Source organism: Oncorhynchus kisutch, linkage group LG24, assembly GCF_002021735.2.
Source record: "Oncorhynchus kisutch isolate 150728-3 linkage group LG24, Okis_V2, whole genome shotgun sequence".
NCBI classification, from domain to species: domain Eukaryota; kingdom Metazoa; phylum Chordata; class Actinopteri; order Salmoniformes; family Salmonidae; genus Oncorhynchus; species Oncorhynchus kisutch.
This window is the reverse complement of record NC_034197.2, coordinates 5,119,030-5,137,505: the sequence shown is the minus strand read 5'-3', so window position 1 is coordinate 5,137,505 and position 18,476 is coordinate 5,119,030. Positions and strand designations below refer to the sequence as shown.

General features: G+C 43.2%; 1 pseudogene; it reads right to left on the bottom strand.

Annotated features, from left to right (window-relative positions):
- Positions 1-18,476, bottom strand: part of LOC109869648 (nucleolar complex protein 2 homolog) — a 75,160-nt pseudogene that overhangs the window by 8,825 nt on the left and 47,859 nt on the right.

Here is an 18,476-nt window from a genome sequence, read left to right as displayed (position 1 = left end):
ATAGCCACTCTGCGTTTGTGCCTGTTTTGAGGTATTATTGTCTTGGCAGTGCAAGGGTGCTCATCTTTTTCCTTATATCTGGCTCAATCAAAACGTTGAGGTATTCTGGTGTGTTTTCACTGCAATCCAGATTTCAAACATTATTTGCGAGCTCAGCGAGCTCAGTAAGCCATCGCCCAATACCGCCCCAACAGAGAGAGAGTAAAAAGCAGAGATAAAGACAAAGACAGATCACAAGAGAGAGACAGTGAGGGAGAGAAAGAAAAGACAGAGCCTAAGAGAGATAGAGGGAAAGAGACAGAGCGAGAGAGAGAGAGAGAAAGATGAAAGAAAGAAAGCGGAAAAGGCTGAAAGAGGAGACTTGGAGGATCTACGCCCTTCCCCTAAAGGTCTTTGCGGATGGTATTGATCAGGCCCAATAGGATTATCTGACCTCCAAATCCAATAGACTGCATAGACCGCGGCTTCCTTCGTCAGTTAGATAAACCTATTTATGACAATTTGCAGTGGCGGTTACTAGGCTGGTCACCGGAGCAAAGAGGAGAGGAAGTGAACAGAAAAAGAGCATGGGCTTTTGAAAACACTTCAAACCCAGACAAAACAATGCTATCGGATTACGGGCAATATTTTGGTTTCTACAGTTCTCTCACACCTAGTTCACCTACTTGGGATATTGGGCAAAAACCCTATGTCTCAAAATATATACAAAAAAACATAAGCCTACGAAGAAAAAATATATTTATGCTTCAGTTCAGACACATTCAAATGTGATCTGAGGACAATGAAACACCGTTTTCAGTAGCATGTTTAATAAATATTCAAAACTAACAGATAGAGTGAAAGATAATACTAAAATGCTTGAATGTACACTCACGATGCTACAAGGCACACTCAATGCTTCAATTACAACTCATCGGCATATCCAACAACTAGTGCTCACTCCGTGTGGTTTTGAATATTGTATTTCTATTATACAGTAGAGAGAGGGTAGGGGGTAATCATTAGTTAGGCTAACTCTCAGTCTGGGTGATGTGTGGGGGGTGTTTTTGTGTTTGGGACCAGAGGGGAGCAATGGCCTTTCCGCAAAAGCCGGAGAAGGGCCTCTACCTGGCTGCAGTGCAGCATGGGGACGGATGCCATGGCGACCGGCTCCTCTGGGCTGGGAGCCGTGGCAATAGGCGCTGCCCCCCGGTGCCACGCTGTCTGTCTGTCTCTTGGTCTTTACCGGCGCGCATGCACACAGACACACACATTTCTCCAAGGCTATATTACAAGGAGACATCCCCTCTAATTTCACTCCTAAACAATCTTAAATATTTATCACGAGTCCGGGGCGAGGCACTCAGAAGGAGCAAAGCAATGCAGCCTCGGGAGTGTGTGTGTTTGGTGGGGCAGGTGGAGAGTGCATACAATGAGAGAGAGGAGAACACACAGGAAATGGCATTTCTGCACACGCAAGCACACACACACGCAACCCTTCACTCATTAAGGTGAGGAAGGGTAGGGGGGTGGCTGGTTCAAACCTATTAAGAACATCTAATGACCAGAGAGCCGTCCTTCAACCAGCGCCAGTGTTTACATAAGGATGTCTCCTCCAGAATTCCTCTTCCTTCCTCCGCTTCCTACTCAGGTTTCACTGAGGTGGCCGCTCTCTCTCTCTGTGTGTGTGTGCGTGCGTAGCCTCTCATCTCCTCACTGTCTGTATGTAACGAACACAGCCAAAGGAGCGGTCAGGGGGTTAGGGGTCAGGCGGAGCATGATGGTTAAATGGTCTCAGCAGGAGGAGACCTTCACAGGCACTTCCAACGTGAGCTCTCCTAGACTGGTGGGCATGAGTTTTTGGGAAGGGGTTGTACTGGGGGTGGGACTCATCTGGGCAGTGGTTTTGAGTGATACCCAACTGACATCTGTGTGCGCGTGCATGCTGACCTTTAAGACCTTTTGGCACAATTGGACTCTTGGAGGGGGGTGATTTAAAGCTTCAAAGCTATTCTCAGAAACAATTAGTTATCTAATTGGAATGAAACAAACATGACTAAAGAATCAACCATTGATGACCCATCACACGATTGAAGAAGCATCAGCCTTGGCTGCTGAAAATGTCTGATAACTAGGGCTGGGAATTGCCAGGGAGCTCAACGATACAATGTCACGATACTTAGGTACCGATACGATATGTATTGCGATTCTCACGATTCTATATGTATTGCGATTCGGTAGTGCCATTTTATTGCTATTTGATATTGCACACATACTGCTGTAGAGAGACGAGAGAACATGAGGAAACGAGTTTTGATCAGTCATGGAAATAAATGTGCTGAAAACATGTTGGCTCACTATTTAAAAAGAAGATGCAGAACAAGCTATAGGATGAAAATACAGGAATCTTGGCAGAGGCACAGTTGACTAGCGCAAGCTAAAGCTAACTTGCCACAAAGTATGGATATACAGTACAGGTCAAACGTTTGGACACACCTACTCATTCAACATTTTCTTTATTTTGTACTATTTTATACATTGTAGAATAATAGTGAAGACATTAAACTATGAAATAACACATATGGAATCATGTAACCATAAAAGTGTTAAACAAATCAAAATATATTTTATATTCTTCAAAGTAGCCACCCTTTGCCTTGATGAATGCTTTGCACACGCTTGGCATTCTCTCAACCAGCTTCATGAGGTAGTCACCTGGAATGCATTTCAATTAACAGGTGTGAATGGTCCAAAGTTCATTTGTGGAATTTCTTTCCTTCTTAATGTGTTTGAGCCAATCAGTTGTGTTGTGACAACGTAGGGTGGTATACAGAAGATAGCCGTGTTTGGTAAAAGACCATATTATGGCAAGAACAGCTCAAATAAGCAGAGAAAACGTCCATCACTACTTTAAGAGGTCAGTCAATGCAGAAAATTTCAAGAACTTTGAATGTTTCTTCAAGTGCAGTTGCAAAAACCATCAAGCGCTATGATGAAACTGGCTCTCATGAGGAACGCCACAGGAAAGGAAGATCCAGAGTTACCTCTGCTGCAGAGGATAAGTTTCTTTGAGTTAACTGCACCTCAGATTGCAGCCCAAATAAATGCTTCACAGAGTTCAAGTAACAGACACATCTCAACATCAAGTGTTCAGAGGAGACTCCATGAATCAGGCCTTCAGGTTGAATTGCTGCAAATCAACCACTACTAAACTACACCAATAATTAGAAGAGACTTGCTTGGGCCAAGGAACACGTGCATTGGACATGAGACCGGGGGAAATCTGTCCTTTGTCTGTTGAGTCCAAATTTGAGATTTTTGGTTCCTGTGTCTTTGTGAGACGCAGAGTAGGTGAACAGATGATCTCCGCATGTGTGGTTTCCACCATGAAGCATGGAAGAAAAGGTGTGATGGTGCTTTTGCTGGTGACACTGTCAGTGATTTATTTAGAATTCAAGGTACACTTAACCAGCATAGCTGAACCATCCCATCTGGTTTGCGCTTAGTGGGACTATAATTTGTTTATCAACAGGAAAATGACCCAAAACACACCTCCAGGCTGTGTAAGGGCTATTTGACTAAGAAGGAGAGTGGTGGAGTGCTGCATCAGAAGACCTGGCCTCCACAATCACCCGACCTCAACCCAATTGAGATGGTTTGGGATGAGCTGGACCTCAGAGTGAAGGAAAAGCAGCCAACAGGTGCTCAGCATATGTGGGAACTCCTTCAAGACTGTTGGAAAGCATTCCTCATGAGGCTGGTTGAGAGAATGCCAAGTGTTGAAAGCTGTCATCAAGGTAAAGGGTTGCTACTTTGAAGAATCTAAAATATATGTTGATTTGTTTAACCCTTTTTTGGTTACTACATGATTCCATAAGTGTTATTTCATAGTTGTGCTGTCTTTACTATTATTCTACAATGTAAAAAAAAAAAAAAATTTTATAAAGAAAAACGCTTAAATGAGTAGGTGTGTCCAAACTTTTGACCGGTACTGTATACTGAACAAAAATATTTTTTAAGTATATAAATGCAACATGTAAAGTGTTAGTCCCATGTTTCATGACCTGAAATAAAAGAGTCACAAAATGTTCTATGTGTACAAAAAGCTTATTTCTCTCATAATTTGTGCACAAATTTGTTTACATTCCTGTTAGTGAGCATTTCTCCTTTGTCTGTAATAAAGCCCTTTTGTGCGGAAAAACTCATTCTGATTGTCTTGACCTGGCACCAACGTGGGTGGGCCTATGCCCTCCCTGGCACACGCATGGCTGCTCCCCTGCCCAGTCATGTGAAATCCATAGGTTAGGGCCTAATGAATTCATTTCAATTGACGGATTTCCTTGAACGGATTTCCTATGAACTGTAACTCAGTAAAAAAGTTGAAATTGTTGCATCTTATGTTTATATTTTTGTTCAGTATAATATTGCGATACGTAAGTGCCTACATTTTTTCAGCACATCACTACTGATAACCCTCCCCAATTCAAGCTGGAATCTCATATAGGTGCATTTCAATATACATGGGGTAGCAGACAGAGGGACTGAGGGGAAAGTGTGTGTGTGCTCAAGAGGTGAAATGAGGGCACTGGAACAGCAGCCCAGACGACCTGGCACCGACAGGCTCACTTGCTCACGGGCTGGCGGGAAGGGCACACACACTTACACACAGCCAAGCTCACCACGTCAGTTGCGTCGGCCACTCCAAAGGCGGCCCTCTGTCTCCGGGCTGTGATGTGGCCGCTGTTCTCCTGTACCTTCTCCAGCAGCTGGCGGATCTGCCTGCAGTAATTGGCCACTTTGCATTCCTTCAGGAAGGCTTTCAGCTGTGGAGCGGTGGAGGACAGGAAGGGAGGAAGAAGAAAGAGGGAGAGAGGAAGAAAAAAAGGAAGAGAAAAAAACGGAAAATAGTCATCTAGTCTGGTGCTTGTCTTTTCCCCCTGGACTGTGTCGTTGCTACTCTGTGCCCAGTGTGTGTGTGTGTGTGTGTGTGTGTGTGCAGCAACAGTAAAAACTAGAGTACAAGAAGAACTCAGTAATCCATTCTGGAAGAGGGCAAAGGAAGAGGAGGACTTCAGTGACTGTTTGCTTTGGCAAGGGCAGATTCTGCCTTCGTTGGTCGGTTGGCTGAGCTCATAGAAAGGAGCTCGCCTCCCACCCACAACTAGCTGTCTCTGACAGGAAGTGGGCTCAGTGGTCGGTCGCCAGGGCCGCTGGTGGAGACATTAAAGCTCAACGCAACCACACTAAAATCTTAATCTCTCTTCCTCTTTCTCCCACTGTTTCTAACTGGCCTCCTCGCCATATATAGTACAACCAAGTCATGTTTGTTGCAGCCTTGAGTATACTGTAGAGAGGCTAGCTGCTGACCATTTAGCAAAGGTGTAAAATAAAAAAGACAAGTGTCCATCCTGTGGGGAGGTGAGACGAGGTATGATGGTGATATTACCTGGACGATGCTGGGCAGGGCCAGCTCTGGGAAACCAATAGAGAAGGCCTGAGACTGGAAGTACTCCAGGATGAGATCATACATCTGTTCTAGCAGCCCATCCTGAACCAACAACAAACTCAGTCACCACTGGAATTAGTACTTGTACTCAGAAGCGTTTACATTTTATTTTCACGTCACATTCAAGAGACTTGTTGGGTGAAAGAACCTATAAGAACCAATGTGAGGGGTCACAATTCTGCGTGAAACTTGATGCGAGATTACAAGCAGGGACACCTTAACGCACTAAAAACACACACGTTAAGGATCACAGCTATTTCTGTGTTAAAACATGTTTCTAGCTGTTGTTTATTCCACAAGTTACAACCGGCTATAACAGCGGAATGCCTATTTACTATTCCATTCACTGTCTCATCAGCTCACAGCCAGGCAATTTATAAAATTGATCTTCACTGTAAAAAGCATCTAAACATCGAGTAAGTTTACATGCACACTAATAATTCGATATTAAACCGATTATGGCAGGGGCAGATTATGCAATAGTCATGCAAACACCTTACTCTGCTTATCTCAATCAGCGTAGAGTCAAAATCTAAGTAATCATATGTCGATTAAAACACGTGGTTTTCTGAGAATTCTTTTGAATTATTAGGACATGTAAGCATCTTAAATCGGCGTTCCAGCTGTGTATTTGATCTGTGCATGTCCTAGCACCAGCCGAGAGCCCTCTTTAGAGCATTGAAGTGAGTTCGGAACAACTGAATGTATGCGTCTTAAAATAGTTTTCACATACAAACTTTAGAAGACTGAACTCAGAATCAAATATGCTTCCCAAAAACAACATGTTCGCTCGCTGTGGTAAAACGTTTATTTTGATTGCCGATTTTCTGCACTTATCAGAGTGCCATCAGGTAGCCTGATTTCAAATGTGTCCATGTAAACTGGATTGTTAGGAAAATGTGACTGTTTTAATCAAACTATTATATTAATCTGACTATCCACAATAATCATATTATTGTATGCCTGTAACAACTAACCATCTCACCTTTCTTTTAGACTATCAATCGGTTTTCAACAGTGGAGAAATGTATAAACCTGCTGTCTGTCTCTCTGACATTTGCAACATTGTTTCAATATTGAAGTTAATTCTCCACTGTCCCATTGAGAATTAACATGTCAGGTCGAGACAGACATCTTTTCTCAGCCAGTTAAAATCATGAATCAGCATACTTTTTATGGATGTATACTAAATAAATGTCACTAGAAAAACAAGTAAAACTAAATGAAATGCAGCTAGTTTGTCTTACCAGATTCAGTTTGAAGTGAGTGTTAAGAGTGCAGTTGGCTGGCTTCTCTGAACATTGTCCTGACGAGAGAGAACATTTTCAATGCTAGGTGAATGTAGCAAATAATGTCACTAGAAAAAGCTTAAACAAACAAATGCAGCTACTTTGCTGTTATTCTGGTTGCGGTGGCTGTGTTAGCCGTAGTTGACTAGCTAACAGGAAAGTGATAAGAATAGGGGTGTAACGGTTCCCCAAACCCACGGTTAGGTACTTATTATGGTTTTGGGGGTCATGGTTCGGTTTCGGTACAGCGGGAAAATGAAACGCCATTCACAATGTTCCTGGTATTATCTGTCGTGACAGGATTGTTATGTTGGGCTTCAAGTTTCCACACTGATGCTGCGTTTGTAACCAATGTGGGAGGTGGGAATTTACCAGTTGTGAAGTAATAAATACCAGTTGGATGCTTTCATGTGATTTGAACTCGTTGAGAAATGCTGATTGGCTAACAAGCTGCGTCAACCGTATACTAACCAACACTTGCACTTGACTCTCCCCCCTCCCTAGCTCCGACTTTGCTTATAGCTACTTTGAGGAAAAGTGTACTTACTACGCCTGTGATGTGGTTGTCCCACCTAGCCATTTTAAGATTAATGCACTGTAAGTCGCTCTGGATAAGCGAATCTGCTAAATTACTAAGTAAGTGGTAAATTACTAATTTGTAAGTGGGTGCTCAGGATGATAGATGAGATTCCCAAGTGGATTTTTCCCAGGTGCATGTGGTAAATTCCCACTTCCCACTTGGTTACGAATGCACCATGACGCTGCCTCCCATAAATGGTGCCTGCTCAGCGGGTCTGGTCGCCGGTACGGGCTAGAGTAGTTGTCTAACCTGTCATGGTTAGGAAGCCACGGAGGCGGACAATGGGGCGGACTAAGACAATGGTGAAGTGGGGTCCGCGTCCCGCGCCAGAGCCGCCATGGCGGACAGACGCCCACCCAGACCCCCCCTATAGGTTAAGGTTTTGCGGCCGGAGTCCGCACCTTTGGGGGGGGGGGGGGTACTGTCACGTTCTGACCTTCATTTCCTTTGTTTTGTATTTATTTAGTATGGTCAGGGCGTGAGTTGGGGGGCAGTCTATGTTTGTTTTTCTATGATTTGGGTATTTCTATGTTTCGGCCTAGTATGGTTCTCAATCAGAGGCAGGTGTCATTAGTTGTCTCTGATTGAGAATCATACTTAGGTAGCCTGGGTTGCACTGTTTGTTGGTGGGTGATTGTCTATGTTGATTGCTTGTTTCAGCGCAGTTTGCATTAGCTTCACGGTTGTTATTTCGTTTATTGTTTTTGTATAGGGTTTCAGTGTTCAATGTTTTCTGTATTAAAATTTATGATGAACACATACCACGCCGCATTTTGGTCCTCTGATCCATCTCGCCTCTCCTCTTCAGATGAAGAGGAGGACGACCGTGACATTGACAAAGAAGGTAAGGAAGCTTACCAAACAGCACTTCTTCCATATTATCCTACAGAGGTCCATGATGCAGGCCAGATGTTTTAATTGCCGTACCCGATTAGAAAGAGCAGATGCCTACGTTTCTAATTGACCTGTTTGGTCCCCAAAAAATCTCGACATATTGTGCAGATGGTCTCAGTTTCAAAATATAACTTCTTCCTAGAATAACCATTCCTCATGAGAGCAGGCTACAGGTAACAATCAGCAATAACCATTTGGGAAAAAATATTCCTTCTATTTTATTCTGTTATATTCCATTACATTCTTACTCTAAAATAAGTGTTGACTGTGGTAGGGTAGGGAATGTGATGTCTACTAAATAAACAAGTTGATTTCATTGGCATGCCGCAGCCATAGCCTAAGCACAGATAAATACAACTCAAAACATGCTATTGTGTTCTTTTGAAATAAATGGTGTTGTATCATGTTTTGTATGACTTTCCTAAACAAAATATGAAAGGATTTTAGTGATTGTGTAAATAAACACTAGACAGGCAGAGAGCATCATAATAAATCCAAACTAATTTAAATGTTAATGCCCATTTTTAAAGTCATGTCTCCCTCGCCCTTGACTTTTCCTAAATAAGTATATGTAACACACTGTGTTGTTAGAGTCTTCATACCACAAACTTATTTTACTGAGGAGTGGCTTCCGTCTGGCCACTCTCCCATAAAGGCCTGATTGGTGGAGTGCTGCAGAGATTTTATTTATTTATTTTACCTTTATTTAACCAGGTAGGCAAGTTGAGAACAAGTTCTCATTTACAATTGCGACCTGGCCAAGATAAAGCAAAGCAGTTTGACAGATAAAACGACACAGAGTTACACATGGAGTAAAAACAAACATACAGTCAATAATGCAGTATAAACAAGTCTATATACAATGTGAGCAAATGAGGTGAGAAGGGAGGTAAAGGCAAAAAAGGCCATGATGGCAAAGTAAATACAATATAGCAAGTAAAATACTGGAATGGTAGTTTTGCAATGGAAGAATGTGCAAAGTAGAAATAAAAATAATGGGGTGCAAAGGAGCAAAATAAATTAATTAATTAAAATTAAATACAGTTGGGAAAGAGGTAGTTGTTTGGGCTAAATTATAGGTGGTCTATGTACAGGTGCAGTAATCTGTGAGCTGCTCTGACAGTTGGTGCTTAAAGCTAGTGAGGGAGATAAGTGTTTCCAGTTTCAGAGATTTTTGTAGTTCGTTCCAGTCATTGGCAGCAGAGAACTGGAAGGAAAGGCGGCCAAAGAAAGAATTGGTTTTGGGGGTGACTAGAGAGATATACCTGCTGGAGCGTGTGCTACAGGTGGGAGATGCTATGGTGACCAGCGAGCTGAGATAAGGGGGGACTTTACCTAGCAGGGTCTTGTAGATGACATGGAGCCAGTGGGTTTGGCGACGAGTATGAAGCGAGGGCCAGCCAACGAGAGCGTACAGGTCGCAATGGTGGGTAGTATATGGGGCTTTGGTGATAAAACGGATTGCACTGTGATAGACTGCATCCAATTTGTTGAGTAGGGTATTGGAGGCTATTTTGTAAATGACATCGCCAAAGTCGAGGATTGGTAGGATGGTCAGTTTTACAAGGGTATGTTTGGCAGCATGAGTGAAGGATGCTTTGTTGCGAAATAGGAAGCCAATTCTAGATTTAACTTTGGATTGGAGATGTTTGAAATGGGTCTGGAAGGAGAGTTTACAGTCTAACCAGACACCTATGTATTTGTAGTTGTCCACGTATTCTAAGTCAGAGCCATCCAGAGTAGTGATGTTGGACAGACGGGTAGGTGCAGGTAGCGATCGGTTGAAGAGCATGCATTTAGTTTTACTTGTATTTAAGAGCAATTGGAGGCCACGGAAGGAGAGTTGTATGGCATTGAAGCTTGCCTGGAGGGTTGTTAACACAGTGTCCAAAGAAGGGCCGGAAGTATACAGAATGGTGTCGTCTGCGTAGAGGTGGATCAGGGACTCACCAGCAGCAAGAGCGACCTCATTGATGTATACAGAGAAGAGAGTCGGTCCAAGAATTGAACCCTGTGGCACCCCCATAGAGACTGCCAGAGGTCCGGACAGCAGACCCTCCGATTTGACACACTGAACTCTATCAGAGAAGTAGTTGGTGAACCAGGCGAGGCAATCATTCGAGAAACCAAGAGTGTCGAGTCTGCCGATGAGGATATGGTGATTGACAGAGTCGAAAGCCTTGGCCAGATCAATGAATACGGCTGCACAGTAATGTTTCTTATCGATGGCAGTTAAGATATCGTTTAGGACCTTGAGCGTGGCTGAGGTGCACCCATGACCAGCTCTGAAACCAGATTGCATAGCAGAGAAGGTATGGTGAGATTCGAAATGGTCGGTAATCTGTTTGTTGACTTCGAAGACCTTAGAAAGGCACGGTAGGATAGATATAGGTCTGTAGCAGTTTGGGTCAAGAGTGTCCCCCCCTTTGAAGAGGGGGATGACTGCAGCTGCTTTCCAATCTTTGGGAATCTCAGACGACACGAGAGGTTGAACAGGCTAGTAATAGGGGTGGCAACAATTTCGGCAGATAATTTTAGAAAGAAAGGGTCCAGATTGTCTAGCCCGGCTGATTTGTAGGGGTCCAGATTTTGCAGCTCTTTCAGAACATCAGCTGAATGGATTTGGGAGAAGGAGAAATGGGGAAGGCTTGGGCGAGTTGCTGTTGGGGGTGCAGTGCTGTTGTCCGGGGTAGGAGTAGCCAGGTGGAAAGCATGGCCAGCCGTAGAAAAATGCTTATTGAAATTCTCAATTATGGTGGATTTATCAGTGGTGACAGTGTTTCCTATCTTCAGTGCAGTGGGCAGCTGGGAGGAGGTGTTCTTATTCTCCATGGACTTTACAGTGTCCCAGAACTTTTTTGAGTTAGTGTTGCAGGAAGCAAATTTCTGCTTGAAAAAGCTAGCCTTGGCTTTTCTAACTGCCTGTGTATAATGGTTTCTAGCTTCCCTGAACAGCTGCATATCACGGGGGCTGTTCGATGCTAATGCAGAACGCCATAGGATGTTTTTGTGTTGGTTAAGGGCAGTCAGGTCTGGGGAGAACCAAGGGCTATATCTGTTCCTGGTTCTAAATTTCTTGAATGGGGCATGTTTATTTAAGATGGTTAGGAAGGCATTTTTTTTTAAATATCCAGGCATCCTCTACTGACGGGATGAGATCAATATCCTTCCAGGATACCCCGGCCAGGTCGATTAGAAAGGCCTGCTCGCAGAAGTGTTTCAGGGAGCGTTTTACAGTGATGAGTGGAGGTCGTTTGACCGCTGACCCATTACGGATGCAGGCAATGAGGCAGTGATCGCTGAGATCTTGGTTGAAGACAGCAGAGGTGTATTTAGAGGGGAAGTTGGTTAGGATGATATCTATGAGGGTGCCCGTGTTTAAGGCTTTGGGGAGGTACCTGGTAGGTTCATTGATAATTTGTGTGAGATTGAGGGCATCAAGTTTAGATTGTAGGATGGCTGGGGTGTTAAGCATGTTCCAGTTTAGGTCGCCTAGTAGCACGAACTCTGAAGATAGATGGGGGGCAATCAGTTTACATATGGTGTCCAGAGCACAGCTGGGGGCAGAGGGTGGTCTATAGCAGGCGGCAACGGTGAGAGACTTGTTTTTAGAGAGGTGGATTTTTAAAAGTAGAAGTTCAAATTGTTTGGGTACAGACCTGGATAGTAGGACAGAACTCTGCAGGCTATCTTTGCAGTAGATTGCAACACCGCCCCCTTTGGCAGTTCTATCTTGTCTGAAAATGTTGTAGTTTGGAATTAAAATGTCTGAATGTCTTCCTAAGCCAGGATTCAGACACAGCTAGAACATCCGGGTTGGCAGAGTGTGCTAAAGCAGTGAATAGAACAAACTTAGGGAGGAGGCTTCTAATGTTAACATGCATGAAACCAAGGCTATTACGGTTACAGAAGTCGTCAAAAGAGAGCGCCTGGGGAATAGGAGTGGAGCTAGGCACTGCAGGGCCTGGATCACCTCTACATCGCCAGAGGAACATAGGAGGAGTAGAATAAGGGTACGGCTAAAAGCTATGAGAATTGGTCGTCTAGAACATCTGGAACATACGAGTAAAAGGAGGTTTCTGGGGGCGATAAAATAGCATCAAGGTATAATGTACAGACAAATGTATGGTAGGATGTGAATACAGTGGAGGTAAACCTAGGTATTGAGTGATGAAGAGAGAGATATTGTCTCTAGAAACATCGTTGAAACCAGGAGATGTCATTGCATGTGTGGGTGGTGGAACTAATAGGTTGGATAAGGTATAGTGAGCAGGACTAGAGGCTCTACAGTGAAATAAGCCAATAAACACTAACCAGAACAGCAATGGACAAGACATATTGACATTAAGGAGAGGCATGCTTAGTCGAGTGATCAAAAGGGTCCGGTGAGTGGAGAGGTTGGTTGGTGATTTAGACAGCTAGCCAGGGCATCGGTAGCAAGCTAGCATAGGATGGAGGTCTGTTGTTAGCCACCTCTTGCGTTCCGTCAGTAGATTAGTGGGGTTCCGTGTGGTAGAGGGGATTAATCCAAATCACACAACAACAACAACAAAAATAAAAACAATAGATATAGTTATAGAGGCCCAAGAAGAAAACATAATAATAATAATAAAAAATTAAAAAATTGTCCGATTGTCTATTCAGATAGCAGCCGGTAAGACAGCTAACGGTTAGCAGGCCGCAGATGGGCGTTCAGGTAACGTCGCGACGGAGGAGCCAGCCGAATAACTCCTTCGGGTAGATAACTTCGGCAGTCCAGTTGTGAAGGCCCGGTGGGGCTCCGCGAAGGCAGTAAAACGGGTCCGGATAGGTGACTGCAGCCCAGGTGTGATTGATGGAACTCAGGAGTGATTGACGGAGCTTGCTAGCTCCGGAATAATTGATGTTTGCTCCGGAATCGACGAAGGCCGATAGTCACACGGATAGCAGCTAGCTAGCTGTGAGATCCGGGTATGAATGTCCAGAGAGCAGTCGAAATCCAGGGACATGGAGAGAAAAATTGGTCCGGTATGTTCCGTTCCGAGCCGCGCTGCGCCGTACAGAACTGGCGATAGATTTTCGAGCTAAAGGATAGCTGATGACCACAAACCGTGGTTAGCTGAATACTAACGATTTGCCAGTAAAGGAGCTAACTAGCTTCTGAACTAGCTTCTGGATTAGCTTCTGGCTAGTTTCAGGCTAGCTTCTTGGAGTTTCTGGCTAGCTTCTTGGAGGATTACAGATCTGAGGTAAATAATACTTTTTTATAAATATACATTGGTGAGGCGGGTTGCAGGAGAGTGTTTTGAAGATGAGTTGATGGAAAATAAAAATAAAATGTATGTGAAAAAGTTGTAAATATATATATATATATATATATACAGGACACGACAAGACGAGGACAAAAGACGTCTGAACTGCTATGCCACCTTGGATTGATGGTTGTCCTTCTGGAAGGTTCTTCCATCTCCACAGAGGAACTCTGGAGCTACAGTGGCTTATGAAAATATTCACCCCCCCCTTGGCATTTTTCCTATTTTGTTGCCTTACAACCTGGAATTAAAATATATTTTTTGGGGGGGGGTTGTATCATTTGATTTACACAACATGCCTACCACCACTTTGAAGATGCAAAAACATTTTTGGGGTGAAACAAACAAGAAATAAGACAAAAAAAAACAAGAGCATGCATTACTATTCACGCCCCCAAAGTCAATACTTTGTAGAGCCACTTTTTGCAGCAATTACAACTGCAAGTCTCTTGGGGTATGTCTCTATAAGCTTGGCACATCTAGCCACTGGGATTTTTTCCTCATTCTTCAAGGCACAACTGCTCCAGCTCCTTCAAGTTGGATAGGTTCCGCTGGTGTACAGTAATCTTTAAGTCATACCACACATTCTCAATTGGATTGAGGTCTGGGCTTTGACGAGGCCATTCCAGGACATTTAAATGTTTCCTCTTAGTAAACCACTCGAGTGTTGCTTTAGCAGTATGCTTAGGGTCATTGTCCTGCTGGAAGGTGAACCTTCATCCCAGGCTCAAATCTCTGGAAGACAAACAGGTTTCCCTCAAGATTTTCCTTGTATTTAATGCCATCCATCATGCCTTCAATTCCGACTAGTTTCCCAGTCCCTACCAATGAAAAACCTCCCCACAGCATGATGCTGCCACTATGGATGGTGCTCTCGGGGTGATGAGAGGTGTTCGATTTGCGCCAGACATAGCGTTTTCTTGATGGCCAAAAAGGTCAATTTTAGTTTCATCTGACCAGAGTACCTTCTTCCATATGTTTGGGGAGTCTCCCACATGCCTTTTGGTGAACACCAAATCTGTTTGCCTATTATTTTCTTTAAGCAATGGCTTTTTTCTGGCCACTCTTCTGTAAAACCCAGCTCTGTGGAGTGTGCAGCTTAAAGTGTTCCTATGGACAGATACTCCAATCTCCGCTATGGTGCTTTGCAGCTCCTTCAGGGTTATATTTGGTCTCTTTGTTGCCTCTCTAATTAATGCCCTCCTTGCCTGGTCTGTGAGTTTTGGTGGGCGGCCCTCTCTTGTTAGGTTTGTTGTGGTGCCATATTCTTTCAACGTTTTAATAATGGATTTAATGGTGCTCCGTGGGATGTTCAAAGTTTCCATTTTTTTTTTGCCCAACCCTGATCTGTACTTCTCCAAAACGTTGTCCCTGACCTGTTTGGAGATCTCCGTCGTCTTCATGGTGCCTTGCTTAGTGGTGTTGCAGACTCTGGGGCCTTTCAGAACAGGTGTGTGTGTATATATACTGAGATCATGTGACACTTAGATTTCACACAGGTGGACTTTATGTAACTAATTATGTGAAGTTTGAAGGTAATTGGTCACACAGATCTTATTTAGGGGCTTCATAGCAAAGAGGGTGAATACATATGCATGCACCACTTTTCAATTTTTCAGAATTATTTTAAAGTTAATTTTTACATTTCACTCCACCACTATTTTGTGTATGTCCATTACATGAAATCCATTTAAATTACATGTTGTAATGCAACATCATAGGAAAAACGCCAAGGGGGATGAATAGTTTTGCGAGGCACTGTATGTCAGAATGACCATCAGGTTCTTGGTCACCTTCCTGACCAAGGCCCCCGATTGCTCAGTTTGGCCAGGCGGCCAACTCTAGTGGTGGTGGTTTCAAACTTCTTCCATTTAAGAATGATGGAGGCCACTGTGGTCAATGCTGCAGAAATGTCTTGGTACCCTTCTCGACACAATACTGTCTTGGAGCGCAAAGGACAATTCCTTCAACCTCATAGCTTGGTTTTCATGCACTGTCAACTGTGGGACCTTATATAGACAGGTGTGTGCCTTTCCAAATCATGTCCAACCAATTGAATTTACCACAGGTGGACTCCAATCAAGTTGTAGAAAACACAGAAGGAGGATCAATGGAAACAGGATGCACCTGAGCTCAATTTCGAGTCTCATAGCAAAGGGTCTGTATACTTATGTAAATAAGGTATTTATTTTATTTTCTTGTATATCCATCTGCACAACATTCTAAACTTGTTTTTCGCTTTGTCATTATAGGATATTGTGTGTAGATTGAAGATGATTTTTGTTGTTGTTGTATTTACTCCATTTTAGAATAAGGCTGTAACATAACAAAATGTGGAAAAGGGGAAGGGGTCTAAGTACTTTGCGAATGCACTGTATATCAGTCCACTGAATCGAAGCAGTCTTATTACTTGGAGTAGGCATACACAGTGAGAGCGTGCGGAATTTACAATTGCAAGACTAAGACTAATGGATGCACATGCTGTGTCAACGTTGGGACAAGATCTGAATGAAAACAACTCAGATGGCGGGGAAGAAAGGGACCATGACATCTCTGATGATTATTATTCTTATTCATGTGGAACAGCTTTACATATCGGATCTATATGGGCGGCAGGTGAACGAGTGCCGTATAACGTTTCGGATCAAATGGCACAGCTGTACTCGTGAAAGAAGGAACTCTCTTCTCGCCTGTTGCTGTGCTCTACAGTACAACATGCTTGAATTTGCCGCTATCAATTCGCACGTGTTGTTCAAGCAGTGTATGAACAACACAATGAACAGGAGAGACTTCATCATGAGTCTGGCACAAGGGCTACGTGAGAGACATATGAGGGCCAAGGCAGCAGCCAAGATTCCACGCGAGCCATTGCGCACAGCTTCCGGGGAGGAGAAACTCCCAGGTGGGCAGTCGCACTCAGAACAGAACCCACAACACCTGTTGCAGCTGCAAGCAACTTGTTTGTGGCAAGTGTAGAAATCAAGTGAAAGTGACAAAGATTTGTGTCGAAAAGGGATAACAGCTAAATGAGATCCAAAGTTTGCGTGAAGACGCACACAATACTGTAAGCAGGAGCGAGGCCACAAATAACTGACAATATACTATTTTTGACCGCTGACATTTCGACTAGTATATTCATTATAATGCCATTATTGCTTTTGTGCTGATTTTCACTATTCACAAGCACACTTGGCGCTAATACTGATGTTTAGGCTATTGATATTTTTGTTAACATATAGCTTACAGTAACAAACTAGTCAAGTCTCTACAGTGCGACCATTTTACTCGCATATGCACTTAAATATTTTGCTGTGCAACCTGGCATTTTATTTTAGACAAAAAAAGACAAAAATCACTGAGATGATAATTGTTTGAAATGATTACTTCACTGTACCGCAGCCCCTGAGTTCCATGGAGAATACACTGAGCATATTATTCATGTTCATTATGCTTGCACCATTACTACAAAGAAACAGCTTATTACCTCAAATATTTTTATTTGTGCTCCTAAATTGTTTTGTGTGCTCCTACATATTACATTTTTTGGTATAATCTTTTTTGGTACAATCTTGTTTCATCGCTGCAACTCCCCAACGTGCTCGGGAGAGGCGAAGGTCGAGTCATGCATTCTCCAAAACATGATCTGCCAAACCGCGCTCCTTCACACCTGCCCACTTAACCCGGAAGCCAGCCGCACCAATGTGTGGGAGGAAATACCTTTCAACTGAAACTGTAGTCAGCTTGCAGGAGCCCGGCCTGCCACAAGGAGTCATTAGAAAGTGATGAGCCAAGTAAAGCCGCACGGGTCAAACCCTCCCCTAACACGGACGGAGCTGGCCAATTGTGCACCGCCCCATGGGACTCCTGGTCACAGCCGGTTATGGCACAGCCTGGAATCGAACACAGGTCTGTAGTGATGCCTCAAGCACTGCAATACTGTGTCTTATGACCCATGTACACTAGCACAAGATGCTGCGTGGTGAAACACGGAGAGGGCGGGGGACAAAGTTGAACTTTTTCCAACTTTATGCAAATCACCAGCGGCGACCGCTGGGCGATGACCAATCATATCGAGTGGTTCCCATGATGAATTTTACACCATGCGACTCAAGGCTGGAGACTATGGAACGCCGTTTGAGTCTTTGAGTGTCAAAAAAGATACGTCAAATAACACTATTTGACACGTCAAATAAGCTTATTGACCAATCAAGACCTGAATATGACTGCACGTCACATAATAATTAACACGTTCATACATTTCTTACGTAGTTATTACAAATTGATTACACTATCACTCGTATTTCATATGTCACAATGATTCATCGATACATATGCTAATGATGCTGGTAAAGTTGTCTGCGCACCTACAGTGCTGGTCATTAAAAAAGCTAGCTAGCTGATGGATGCAAAGAATTTTCTTCCCCAAAAACATAACAAAATGACATTCTGTTTCAGTAGCTATATAGTTAGCTAGCAAACTATATAGCTAGGTGTCACCATTTAAAATAACCCTAATTTATAAGACAGTTTTTACTTGTTTAATGGTGGTCGGACCCATCTATGTGAAGCTAGGCACAATAAGGATTAGGCACAATAGTGGACTTTTAGGTTAAAATAAAAGTATGTCATTAACAGTGATGCAAATGAATACAAATAGTAGAATTCTGCCATAATTGATGAGATCATGCTAAACGAGGTTGGAATGTTATATAAAATCAACAAAGACAATAATTTGTTAATTTGACAAATCTGAAATCACACTGGAATTATTAGACTTTAGCATTGCATTGGGGGCATACTTATTTCACTATACAGCCTTACCTATGGATTGTGGATCAATGACATGAGGTATCAGTCTACTCAGTGACACCAAGCTCTTATTGCGGGACTCTGAAGCAACTGTGATTTGAACCACATTTATTGTCAACCTACAATGT